Source organism: Dromiciops gliroides, chromosome 1 (genome assembly GCF_019393635.1).
Source record: "Dromiciops gliroides isolate mDroGli1 chromosome 1, mDroGli1.pri, whole genome shotgun sequence".
Taxonomy (NCBI): Eukaryota; Metazoa; Chordata; class Mammalia; order Microbiotheria; family Microbiotheriidae; genus Dromiciops; species Dromiciops gliroides.
The window spans coordinates 579,985,789-579,998,532 of record NC_057861.1 but is presented as its reverse complement, the minus strand read 5'-3'; the positions used below and the strand labels follow the sequence as shown (position 1 = coordinate 579,998,532).

General features: G+C 39.7%; 1 long non-coding RNA gene across 1 annotated transcript in view; it reads left to right on the top strand.

Moving 5' to 3' along the window:
- LOC122734460 overlaps window positions 1-12,744 on the top strand; it is a 213,524-nt gene that overhangs the window by 92,665 nt on the left and 108,115 nt on the right. The window contains exon 2 of the long non-coding RNA XR_006354065.1: window positions 6,819-6,961. This is a non-coding gene — a long non-coding RNA (uncharacterized LOC122734460). The remainder of the gene's footprint in view (window positions 1-6,818; window positions 6,962-12,744) is intronic.

The following is a 12,744-nucleotide window of genomic DNA, read 5'->3' as shown; positions in this document are numbered from 1 at the left end:
AACAGCATGGTACAAGTCTCAAGAACGAAAAGAACTCAGAATGAAGGGATGTTGAGAACAACAATAAAAAAAAAATGTCTTGGGGCAGCTAGATGGCGCAGTGGTTAAAGCACTGGCCCTGGATTCAGGAGTACCTGAGTTCAAATCCAGCCTCAGACACTTAACACTTACTAGCTGTGTGACCCTGGGCAAGTCACTTAACCCCCATTGCCCCGCAAAAAAAAAAAAATGTCTTGATATCAGGAGAAAAAGGAGAATCAAAGAAGAGATGGGACTTTTGTTTGGGGTAGATAGAATTGTGATAACTGAAAACAGAAAGAAGAGATAGTTGATATTTACCTTTTGTTTTCTATGCCAAAGAGTTTTTACATTGGAAATGACCAAACAAAAATGACTAACAGATAGGATGAAGTCAAATTATCTGGCTCAGATGAACTGTATCCTCAGATACTGAAAGAATGGGCAGATGTGATTGCCAAAACACTGTCAGTGATAATTCAAAAGATCATGGAAAATGGGAAAGGGTACAACAAGATAAGGGAAAATATTTTCCCGATTTTTAAAAAAGGGGTAGAAAAACAAAAACTGCAAACTATAGACTAGTGAATTTTTATTCCTGGGAAATTTCTACATCATATCATTGAAGAGATAGTTGACAAATTCCCAGGAAGTGATTACAATAACCAGCTTGGCTTCATCAATACAGGTCACGTAGTATTAACTTAATTTTATTTTTTGATAGGATTACTTAACTAGTAGATAAGGGAAATATTGTGAGTATACTTTACTTAGATTTTAGAAAAGCCTATTTTCATACCATTCTTATGGAGAAGATAAATTAGATAAGGATAGGAGAATGATAAAATTATATTTAGAACTAGTTGTAGGATGTCAGCATTCAAAAATAATAGCTAATGGTTTAACATCAACATAGCAAGTAGACTCCAGTAAAATACCCTTTCTATCTGAGCTTGGTCTTGTGCTGCTTAACATATTTACCAATGACTTTAAGAAAGTCATAGATGATATACTCATATGATTTTCAGATGACACAAAGATGCGAGGGATACCTAACACTTTGAACGACAGAAACAGGTTCCAAAAGGATCCTGATGAGCTAGAGAATTGGATTGACTCTAATAAGATGGAATAAAAAAGGGATGAATGTAAAGACTTAAACTTTGGTACAAAAAATCAATTTCACAAATAGAAAATGAGAGGGGAAGAAGGGTTAAACAGAAATTGTTCTGAAAAAAAAAAGATCCAAGTTTTTCAATATGGAAGTGACCAAGGAGTTTATGATGGATCTTATTAGCATTCCAGTCAAGAAGGAGTTGACATGTGAATGTTTGACATAAATGTGGAATGAAAGATTTGGAAGTAGATATCTTACATGATTTATTTGAAATATGTACTATTACCTGCTGACGGAGGGAATGGCTGACTGATAAAATGCATGTTCATGTCTTTACTAGCTCTGCAATGCATGGATACATGGGCCAAAAAGATTGTGATATAATCATGAGGGAGTTTCACCCAAGCTCTAGTTGGGTTCTTAACACCGCTGACCTACTGGCTAGAGGCATTGATATGAAGCAAGTATCTTTAGTTATTAAATATGATCTCACCAACCGAGAGAATGATATTCATAGAGTTGGACATGGAGGATGCTTTGATCACAAGGGTATCCATCAACATGATGACAGAAGAGGTCAAGAAGACCCTTTGAAAAATTGAGACATTCTATAAGATCTTCATTGATAAGATACCTCACAATGTGGCTCATATTATCTGAAGTCTACCCCAACTGATTTTACCCAAGGGCCTGATTTCTGAAATCGAAGGAAAGAGACCTGGATGGAAGGAAGGGAATAAAGGATGAATACTTTGACATTTTTTCCCTTTTTTGATTTTGAATAAATCACTTTTTGAGGCAAAAGAAAAAAAAGTTCAATATATCAACAATCTGATGTATTAAAACAAAATAGTAATGTTATCTTGGGCTAAATTAAGAGAACGTTAGCTTCTGGTAATGGGGCAACCATACTCTGCCCTTGGCAGCCTGAAGTATCATGTTCAGTTCTGAATACTACAGATTAAGAAGGACACTGATAAGCACGAATGTGTCTAGAGAAGGACAACTAGAATAGTGAAGAGCCTGGAGAATGTACTTGGTATCAGGAAAAACCTGACAATCAGAGCTGTCCAAAAGTGGCGTGGGCTGCCTCAAGGAGTAATGTGCTCCCTCTCCTTAAATGCCTTCACACTAAGACTGGACAACCACTTGTCAGGTATGTTATGGTGGTCATTTTTTATGTATAGGTTGAATCAGATGGCCAATGACATTCCTTCCAACTTTTAAGTTTTGGAATTCTGCAGTTGCCAATGGGACTGAGGCTGGGAAGGAGACTGTTGTAGACTGAGCAGTTCCTGTGATAGGGATCTGGCTGTTGAGGAATGAATAGCTTTACAAGGCATAGTATATTTTACTGTTAATGGTGTACAGGCAGAGGCAACATAACCCCTGCTTTGATTTCACTTTGGGTCAACGTACTTTTTCCAAACTGGAATCAGCAGGAATAAGTTCTCAGCCTCCATTTCCCACAAAGAATTGACCATAGCACTTGATGTACAAATCCACTGTAACCTAGGGGTGTGGAAGTTTATTTTGATTTTGGGATCCTGCCTTTGGGCTGAGAACTAAAAGCCTTAGACTCTCAGAGGTTTTTTCTGTGTGAGGGGCTGGTGCCCCTCCCCCTCTACTTCAGCAGAGCCAAAAAAGCCCTGTGGGCTTTTCAGGACACCAGGTCAGATGGCTGGGGGGAAAAAAAAGAAGCCCCAGCTCCCTACGCCCTGAGGGGAGGTGCCCTGTGCCCTGAGATCCCAGGCTTGTCCTGCCAGGCCCTAGCATGACCTGCCCAGGTGGAGGTCCCAGGTGCACAGCAGGGGGCACGGGCCCCTTGAGCACCACTGGGCACAGCCCTAGTGAGGCCGGTGGATTAGCTTGGTGTGTGCGGGGGCACAGAGAGCCCGAGGTTTGAGGGGAGAGAAGGAACATATATACAGGGGAGCTAGGGAGAGAGTGAAGCGGGGATGCCAGAGGACTAGGAGGATGCAAGAGGCTGGAAGCTTAAGAAGACAGTAAGAGAGGAGACAGGCAGAGGAAGGAGTGGTATGGAGGAAGGAGCTTTTCAGGGGTTCATCCCTATGGTAGTGAGAGAGAAGTTAGAGTGAAGCAGGGGGCTATTCAGTGCAGGGGAGGGGGGCCACAGAGGACCGGGATGGTACAAAGAGGTTGGAGAAAGCTGGAGCATACCCTAAGGCAAGAGGTTGCAAAGGCCCTAATTAAAAGCAGACAGGTAATATAATGCAGACAGGTAATATAATTTGCATTTCTTAACCCTTATCATTTACATTGATTTTTATAAATAAATTCTGCTTTGATTATTTAATTAAGAGGCTTCTTAACCTTTTGCTTACCATTTTGGGAGTGGAGCAGTGTGGAGGAATTTTTAAATGGCCCATACTAAATTAATAGCAGTCAGATAGCCAGTGAGTCAAACATCCCCAGATTAATCCCCGGTCAGATTAGTCCCCCCAAATTAGACCAAGTAGTTAATAAAATATTTTCACATTTGAATGGAGACCATGGCAGGACTTATGGCCCAATTATAATTTTTCTAAACTTATAATTTTTCATATAACTACAGTTCTATAATTTTTAAGACTAGATTAGCTAGTTAAATTCATTTTTTTTTTTACAGGGGAAGAGATGTGAGTCTAGTAGGTCAAGGTAGAGCTAACTAGCTTCCTCCTTTCCCTGAGGGTAGTCATTAGAATGACAGGACATGCTTTGCCAGAGAGAGAAGAGTTATTGGCAAATATGATTCTTATCTATGCCCTGAGTTTAGAAGCCATGAGAAAAAACAAGAGGAGAGAAGAGGAAAGGAAGTGTCAGAAATGAGCAGCATTCTTCTACTCACAGAGTTCTGAAAGTACAAAGAGACGAAAGAGTTATTAGAGTGCTCTTTAATACATCCCTGTGGAAGAGGGATGGAAATGAAAGCCTTAGGGGAAAAAAGGAGGTTCTAGAATACAGGTCTTTCATGAAGGTCTTGAGATATGCAGAGTAGCAGACACAGGAGAAAACAGCTGACCAGCAGCTTGTTGTCATCAGTTTAGATAGATCAATCAAGCGAGTCTTTATTAAGTGCTTACCATGTGATGAATACTGTACTAAGCACCAGGGACAGAAATACAAGAAAACAAAATAGCCTACTCTCAGTGAGCTTACATTCTAATAAAGTAAGACAAAACATAAAGAGGAGTGGGAAAGAGGGGTTAGGGAGATCAAGAAAGGATAGCAGGGGCAAGGTTGCTGGCAAGGAGGTGGAGCAGTGAGGAGGGTGAGATTAAACCTTTTTATGTTGAAGTTTCAGCAGTAGTATAGCAACTGGTATACCACATGATATTTCAGCATTGAGAGGGAGGGTGACTATCTTTGCAGGCAATAGTGTTATTTCTCTTGCTTTCCCTCCTCCCCCCCTCCCCCCACCCCTGCAAAGAGACATATAGAGAAAAGAGGTTACCCTCTGTCCCTGAGGAGAAGGGGAGAGGATAAGCCTTAAGTGAGGAAGTCATACATACCATCACCATCATTAGTATCACCACCATCATCATCAATGTTTATTGTTATTAGCTAGCATTTGTATAGTACTTTAAGGTTTTCAAAGTACTTTATAAATATTATCTCATTTCATTCTCACAATATCCCTAGGAGGTAGGAACTATTATTATCTACATTGTTTCGATGAAGAAACTGAGGCAGGCAGAGATTAAGTGACTTGTTCAGGGTGGCACAGCTAGTATTTGAGACTAGATTTGAACTTGGGTCTTCCTGACTCCCAGTCTGGGGCTCTATCCACTTTATCACCTAGCTACCTAATATAACACATTATATATAACTTCCTGAACTAGGAAGATTGCAAGACAGAAGCTGTGGTCAGTAGCACTGAGGGTCAACCAGACCTCCTACAGCAGATATAAAAACAAGGTGAAGTTCATTTTAGCCACAGTTTTAAGAAATACACTGTCTACCTTAACTCAAAATAACTTTAAATCAGTTTATATTCTCAACTGATGTTATCCTTAAAGATAACATCTCTTCCCCTGGCAGGGAGATGAAGTATTTTCCAGCTAAAGTGATTTTTAGGCTCTTTCAGTTTCTACATTGTGAATGGTTAAACTTCCTGAGGAAACAGGGTAATCTATGTTGGCATCTTCTCTTTTATCTATTTCCCAGTTTTCATTATCAATGTTTTTTTTTTCCAGTAGGTCATGTTGGGAGAGTTGTTTGATATGCATGTCATATTATCTTCCCATTTTTATTCTTCTAATTCAGTATTCATTACTATCTTTGTTCTAACAAGTAAATGGTCTGAATTGCACATAGAGATGATTCTGAAATGATTCCTGCATTGTTAGATGATTATTTCCTTCCTGTTAAAATTAATTTCATTTTTGGTGATATTTGGTGCTCTCCCTGTCTTCTAGCATTAATGATGGCTTCTGAAAGGCTATTAATATAGCTAAAGGCTATCAGTCTTTTCTTTTCCTATTCCTGAGTCATGTTTTTCACTGCCCTCCCGTATATCTGTGTTTTCATTGACGTCATTAAGTAACAAAATATATGCTGATGTAATTCAGAAGGTCTTACTGAGAGCTTTATAGAATATTTCTATCTCTTTATTGTCTACTATAGATGTTGATGCACAAGCTGTAGCTATCTTCACAGCTACCTTTTTAGAAATATTTATCACATGTGCTTTGTTTACATGCTAAATACCAACCTCTCCAATCTCCTTTGTTTTCCTCCCTAATTTAAATAATTTCATTTTGTCTTCTGGTTTCATTCATAGTGAAAATGTCAATATTAATATGATTCCATTCCTCCAATAACATTGGTCATAGAATAAGGATCTCAATATTTATAGTATCAACAATTAAATTACTTCTTATACATCAATTAGTTAACAAGTATTAAGCATTTACTCTGCACCAGGAGAGCTGTCCTGGGAAGCAAGACTTGGGTTTATGTCTCACCTTTGACTTTTACTGGCTGCGTGATCCTGAGCAAATCATGTAACCTTTCATTCCCCAACCAACTCTAACACCATCAGTTGCAGTAAAGATTCCATCCTGCATAGGTAGAGGGATTTTCCTCCTGAAGAAATTCATTACATCAATGAAATCATAGGTTCAGTCCCTATCCCTCTGCAGCAGTTCTGAAAATTGGGTGATTCTTGACCTCCTCTCTGCTGCAAAACATGTATAAGATGGATTTAACATCATGTAGAACCTCACAAATTTACAAATAACGAAATAAAGAAAATGATTTTGTTTATAATTAACAACAATAACAGCTCACATTTATGTAAACAATGTCTTAAGGTTTAAGAATTGGCTCACAGGGGCAGCTAGGTGGCGCACTGGCCCTGGAGTCAGGAGTACCTGAGTTCAAATCCGGCCTCAGACACTTAACACACACTTACTAGCTGTGTGACCCTGGGCAAGTCACTTAACCCCAATTGCCTCACTAAAAAAAAAAAAAAAGAATTGACTCACATGTATTATCTTATTTGATCCTCACTACAACCCTGGGAGGTGCTACAGGTATTATTGCCCCCATTTACAGATGTGACTCAGAGAAGAGTTAAGTGAAACATATAGGAGGTATATGAAGAGGGATTTGAAAAAAGGGAATCTGTGCCTAGCCACCCTACCACACTGCTACTCTTTTGCCCTTTGTCCTCTTCCAGGTTCATCTGAAGTTCTACCAAGATGAAAGCCAATAGAAATAAATGTAGAGTTCTAGCTGGGTTTAAGAAAAACAAAATCCAGTATGATATGTTCAGACAACAACCCCTGTGATAAAGATCTGGGAGTTTTAAGGTACAGCAAGGTATGTATGAATTAGTGGTATCACATAATTACATTAATAGTCATGGTGTTCAAAATAAGCACAATGATAACAAAAATTATCTGGGTTTTCCTCGATAGTCAGAATATCCTTTTCATTCTGGGTACCATATTTTAGGAAAACATTAACAAAACAGAAAGTGACCGGAAAAGAACAAGATGAGAAGGGTATCTAGGTGATGTAGTGGATAGAGGGCTGGGCCTAGGGTTAGGAAGACTTGAATTCAAATGTGTTCTTAACTTATGTTTGCTTCAGCTTCCACATCTGTAAAATGGGGGTAATAGCATCTACCTCCCAGGATTGTTGTGAGGATCAAATGAGATAATTTAAAAACATTTAGCATAGTGCCTGCTACATAGTAAATGCTATATAATAAATGTTAACTATTATTATTATTAATCATGGTATACAAGGATCAGTTGAAGAGATAGAGGCTGGGAAAAAAAGAAGATTGAGGGTTGACATAATAGTGTTTTTAAAAATCTATCATATATAAGATATGAATCCCACGGTCTCTTTGACACTATATAACAGAACCAGGACTGTTAGATCTGCACCCAAAAGTTGCCAAGAAGCAGAAGAAACTTCCTATCAAAGCTGTAGAAGGAAATGGGTCTTTAAGTGGAAGTTGGATAACCACTTGTTGGGGATGTTTTGGAGGGGATCACTCAATTCAAAATCAATGTCTTTTGAAGTCTTTTCCAGCTCTGAGGTCCTGTGGTTCAGGAAGAATTGTTCAACTGAATTGTCTCAAGGGAAATGGGCCAACCAAGCAAATTAAAATGAGGGAATTCTATTTCCAGCTCCCAAGCCCCAGTCCCCAAGATGACAGGGATATCCACTGAAATACAACTGGCAAAATTGCTTTATTGTTCTTTTTTAGCAGCTTAGAAAGCTTTTTTAGGTCAGGGATCCCAAGGCTACTACCATTGACTGCTAGCTAGAGTGTATGTCACTAATCAGGCCTCTGCGCAATTCTCAGATATAATGGATTACTTGCTAGCTCTTTTCAGAGAAATCCGCTCTGTATTGTTGTGTGGGGAATAGTGTCCCTTTCTCTGCTGCCCAGTGTCTCTTCCTCGGATTTTTCTCCCTATCTTACAATAGCAGACATGTAAATAGGCTGTATAATTTTTGAGATTTTTTTTGTAAGTGATTGATGGAGGCCTGAAAGGTTTTGTTGTCATTGTCATTGTTTTGTTTTTGTTTGTTTGTTTCATATATGCCTTTGAACCCCATATGACTTTTCCATGTTTAAAGCCATTAGCCTTCAGCACCTATATATAATGATAGCATACATTATTTCATAGTGGGCTCATCATGCTGTGCATAGCCCATAATGAATATATAAAAGTATTTATGCAAAACTATCAGAACTTTCACTTGAATAAATAGTTGTTAACTTGTGGAAAAAAACAGGGGGAAAAAGGAAAAAATGGGAAGGTAGTTATTAAATTTTTTTTTGTCCTTTGTTTTTCAAAAAGGACCAGCGACGGTCATGGGGTAATGTCTTGACTTGTTCATGAACTGGATCTAAGTGAGGTAGAGCTGTGCAAAGTCATCAGCCTCACTCTCTCTTCCTGAGTTATCGAAGTCCAGTGGCAAGACAAAAGTCAAGATGACTTTGGAGTCTTCAATGTCTCAATGTCTGACTAAGTTCTAGGCATGCCTATTTCAGCTTCCTTCATGGCCATTGAAACCAATTGTTCTCATCCATCTCATTCCACTAGGGGAGGAGGGCTTTACATGCTTGGGGTAGACATCCCTCTAACTCACTGACAAATTCGAGGCCTGGATGTTTCCTTCAATCTGGTTTAGCCCGCCTGCCAAGATGAAGTTACCAGGGTGTGGCCGATGTTCATGTTATTGCTTCTTGGAGCCACAGGTGAGAGTTAGATTGAAGGTGGACACCAAATGTGTACGAGCAGCCCTGAAAAGGACTTAGCGGGCCCTCACACCAGAGGTGCTAGTCCTCCCTGAATATCCCCTACATCCCAGATATTAAATAAAATGTTATCCAATCATTCTCAGGTCTGATGATCCAATTTGCACATTTGGCCATCCTAGTTTTTTGTTTTAAAATTTTCTAATGGTTTATTAGGAAGGTCATTCTCTGATATGTTCCATTTTCAGCTTCCTTATTTTATAGATGAAGAAATCAAGACCCATGAGAATTAAATGACTTGGCCAAAGTCACAGGGTTTTCAATTTTTAAGCTGGGATTCAAACCCAGGTGCTTTTACTCCAAATTCTGCTAATAACACACTGCTTCTTATTTGTTGTTGTTTTTTTTTTCCAGGCAATGGGGGTTAAGTGACTTGCTCAGGGCCACACAACTAGTGTTAAGAGTGTCTGAGGCCGGATTTGAACTCCGGTCCTCCTGAATCCAGGGCCAGTGCTTTATCCACTGTGCCATCTAGCTGCCACCACTGCTTCTTATTTAATTGAAGAATACTGCTGCTGGGGGCAGCTAGGTGGCACAGTGGATAAAGCACTGGCCCTGGATTCAGGAGGACCGGAGTTCAAATCCGGCCTCAGACACTCTTAACACTAGTTGTGTGGCCCTGAGCAAGTCACTTAACCCCCATTGCCCCACAAAAAAACAAAACAAAACAAAAAATACTGCTGCTTCCTTGCCCAATTCTACATTCCTAAGCCATGTGATTATTTATATGCAATGATTTCTTTCTGAAGGCAAGGAAATCATTTTGAATTGTGCCAAAGCACAGCTTCTAGTATTATTGGCTTTGGGATGTCTTTCAGATCTAGAAGAAGAATATACCAGAGACATAAGGGGCCTCTCTGTTTTGTAGCATTCTCTTATTCTTTTCGGTGAGGCAATTGGGGTTAAGTGACTTGCCTAGGGTCACACAGCTAGTAAGTGTCAAGCGTCTGAGGCTGGATTTGAACTCAGGTCCTCATGACTCTAGGGCCGGTACTCTATCCACTGTGCCACTTAGCTGCCCCTAGCATTCTCTTATTCTTGCCCCGCGGCTTGAGTGGTATGGCTGCTGTGGAGCTCATGGTGATCTCAGCTGTGATAGAACAGCTATATTATAAACACCTGGGCACATTTAAAGCCCCACGGGCCCGACTGCAACACTCTCCACCATTAGGGGTTTTTACTCCAACAACATGGGTACCCAATGTACTATGTGAGGTAATGGCAAATGTACTTAAGAAATCTAAGTCAAGAAGGCTAAATAGTCCTAATCGAATTTAGAAAGGAGAAATACATTCTAAGGGTTACTCGGTTTTAAAGGCAGTCACTGTGTCATAACAAGGAGTAAGTCCATGTGTCATAACAAGGAGTAAGATTCAGAAAAGCATAGAAAAGATTTGCTGATAACAAAATTACCGAAAAAAGCAATTGATGAGATTAGTAACTGCTGATACATAAGCTTGCCACCTCATTTCCAGAAAATCTTTATGAGAATTGTCTATGTATACATGGAGGATATCCTTGATTTAAAAAATAAATAAATGAAAGGAACAATCTGAATTTTTCAGATTATTTCTCTAGCTAATCACATACCTCATACTTGACTGGCAGAGGTAGATGGAGATAACAAACTCTTACTGTCCATTGTTAGTTGATTAAAGTAAAACAAAACAACGATTTGACTCTCTAACCCTTATGTCAGAGGTTCTTACAACAAGAAAGTCCTTTGTTCTTTTTATAGAATTTTTTACTTCTTTGGCTCTTAGCCTCATATGGAAAATCAGTACTTGACATCATCTAGTATGCTGAGGAGGAAGACAAGAGAAAATTCTCAAATTGTAGGTCTGTGGGTTTCTAACAGATATAACCTTGAACAAATCACATAACCTGCCTGGGACTCAGTTTTCTCACCTGTAAAAAAAAAAAGGGGGTTCACCTGGATGCCCTCCAAAGCTCCTTTTAGCTTTAAATCTTAAGTCTTATTGGGGGCAGCTAGTTGGCGCAGTGGATAGAGCATTGGCCCTGGATTCAGGAAGACCTGAGTTCAAAACCCATCCCCAGACACTTGACACTTACTAGCTGTGTGACTCTGGGCAAGTCACTTAACCCTCATTGCCCTGAAAAAAAAAAAAGAATCTTAGGTCATATGATCTTAATGTGCCACCCTCTAATAAGAGAGCCTATCCTAAATATCCTAAAGATTTATGCAAATTCTCAGGCAGTCAGGGTATGAAATAGGCAGGTTATTTTCCCTCTGGAACTTACTACTGTTCTCAGTAGCTGTAACCAAGCATTGCTCTCCACCCTAGTACTGGCCCTGAAATGCCTCTTTCTTTTTTTTTTTTTTAATTTAATTTTTTTGCGGGGCAATGACAGTTAAATGACTTGCCCAGGGTCACACAGCTAGTAAGTGTCAAGTGTCTGAAGCTGGATTTGAACTCAGGTCCTCCTGAATACAGGGCTTTATCCACTGCACCACCTAGCTGCCCCCTGGAATGCCTCTTTCTTCCAAGAGATGATATAATAGAATTATATTCCACTGTGGTCATCCAGCTCTTCAAAACCCCAAGTAAGTATCACCAGAGGTTGCTCTCTAACATGGCACAGTTCATTACACCATCCATTGTGTGACAAGGGCAACTCTCCAGTATAGCCAGCTCCTTCTGTTCTTTTCCATGACTCCCAGTAGGTGTTGGCCAGGCACAGTTCTCTATCCTAATCTCTTGCAATTCTGCACTGCTCCCTATAGTCATCACTAGCCTTTGCTTTAAATTGCAGCCTTTTGGTGGTTTCTTGCTGTTGTTATTGAGTCATTTCAGTTGCGTCTGACTCTTTGTGACATCATTTGGGTTTTCTTGTCAAGAATACTGGAGTGACTTGTTATTTCCTTCTCCCATTCATTTTACAGATGAGGAAACTAAGACACATAGGGTTAAGTGACTTGCCTAGGGTCACACATCTAGTAAGTGTCTGAGGCCATATCTGAACTCAGAAAGATGAGTGTTCCTGGTTCCAAGCCCAGTGCTCTTTCCACTGCACTGCCTAGCTATGGTCCCCTTGGCTTCTCTCAATCAACTCACGTTTATTAAGAGCTAGGCATGGGGGCAGCTAGGTGGCACACTGACCTCGGATTCAGGAGGACCTGAGTTCTAATTCGGCCTCAGACACTTGATACTTACTAGCTGTGTGACCCTGAGCAAGTCACTTAATCCCAATTGCCTCACCCAAAAAAAAAAAAAAAAAGCTAGGCATTGTACTAGCCACTAGAAGGGGCAGAAGTACTGAAGAGAAGGAAAGGAACAAGCATATATTAAGCACCTTTAGTGTGCAAAGCACTGTTAGATTCCTTATAAAACTATCTCATTTGATCCTCACAACAACCCTGAGAAGTAGATACTATCATTATCCCCAGTATACATTTGAGAAAATTAAGATAGAGATTAAGTAACTTGCCCAGAGTCACAGAGCTGGTAAGTGTCCAAGGCTGGATTTGATCTCAGTTCTTCCTGACTCTATCCACTGCACCACTTTGCTTCTGGAGACACAGAAATAAAAAATATTCCCTGCCCTAAAGTATCTTAGCAGATTGGGGAGGTGACACATACATATATGACTATATATAGTATATCTATCTATATCTCAATCAGTAAACATTCATTAAGCACCTACTATGTTCCAGGCACTGTACAAAGTTCCTGGGATACAATGACAGTCCCTGCCCTCAAGGAACTTACAGTCCAATGGGGAGACAATATGCAAAGAAGTATATTCAAACTACATACAGCATAAATAGGAAATAATTAATATAGGGAATGCACTGGAA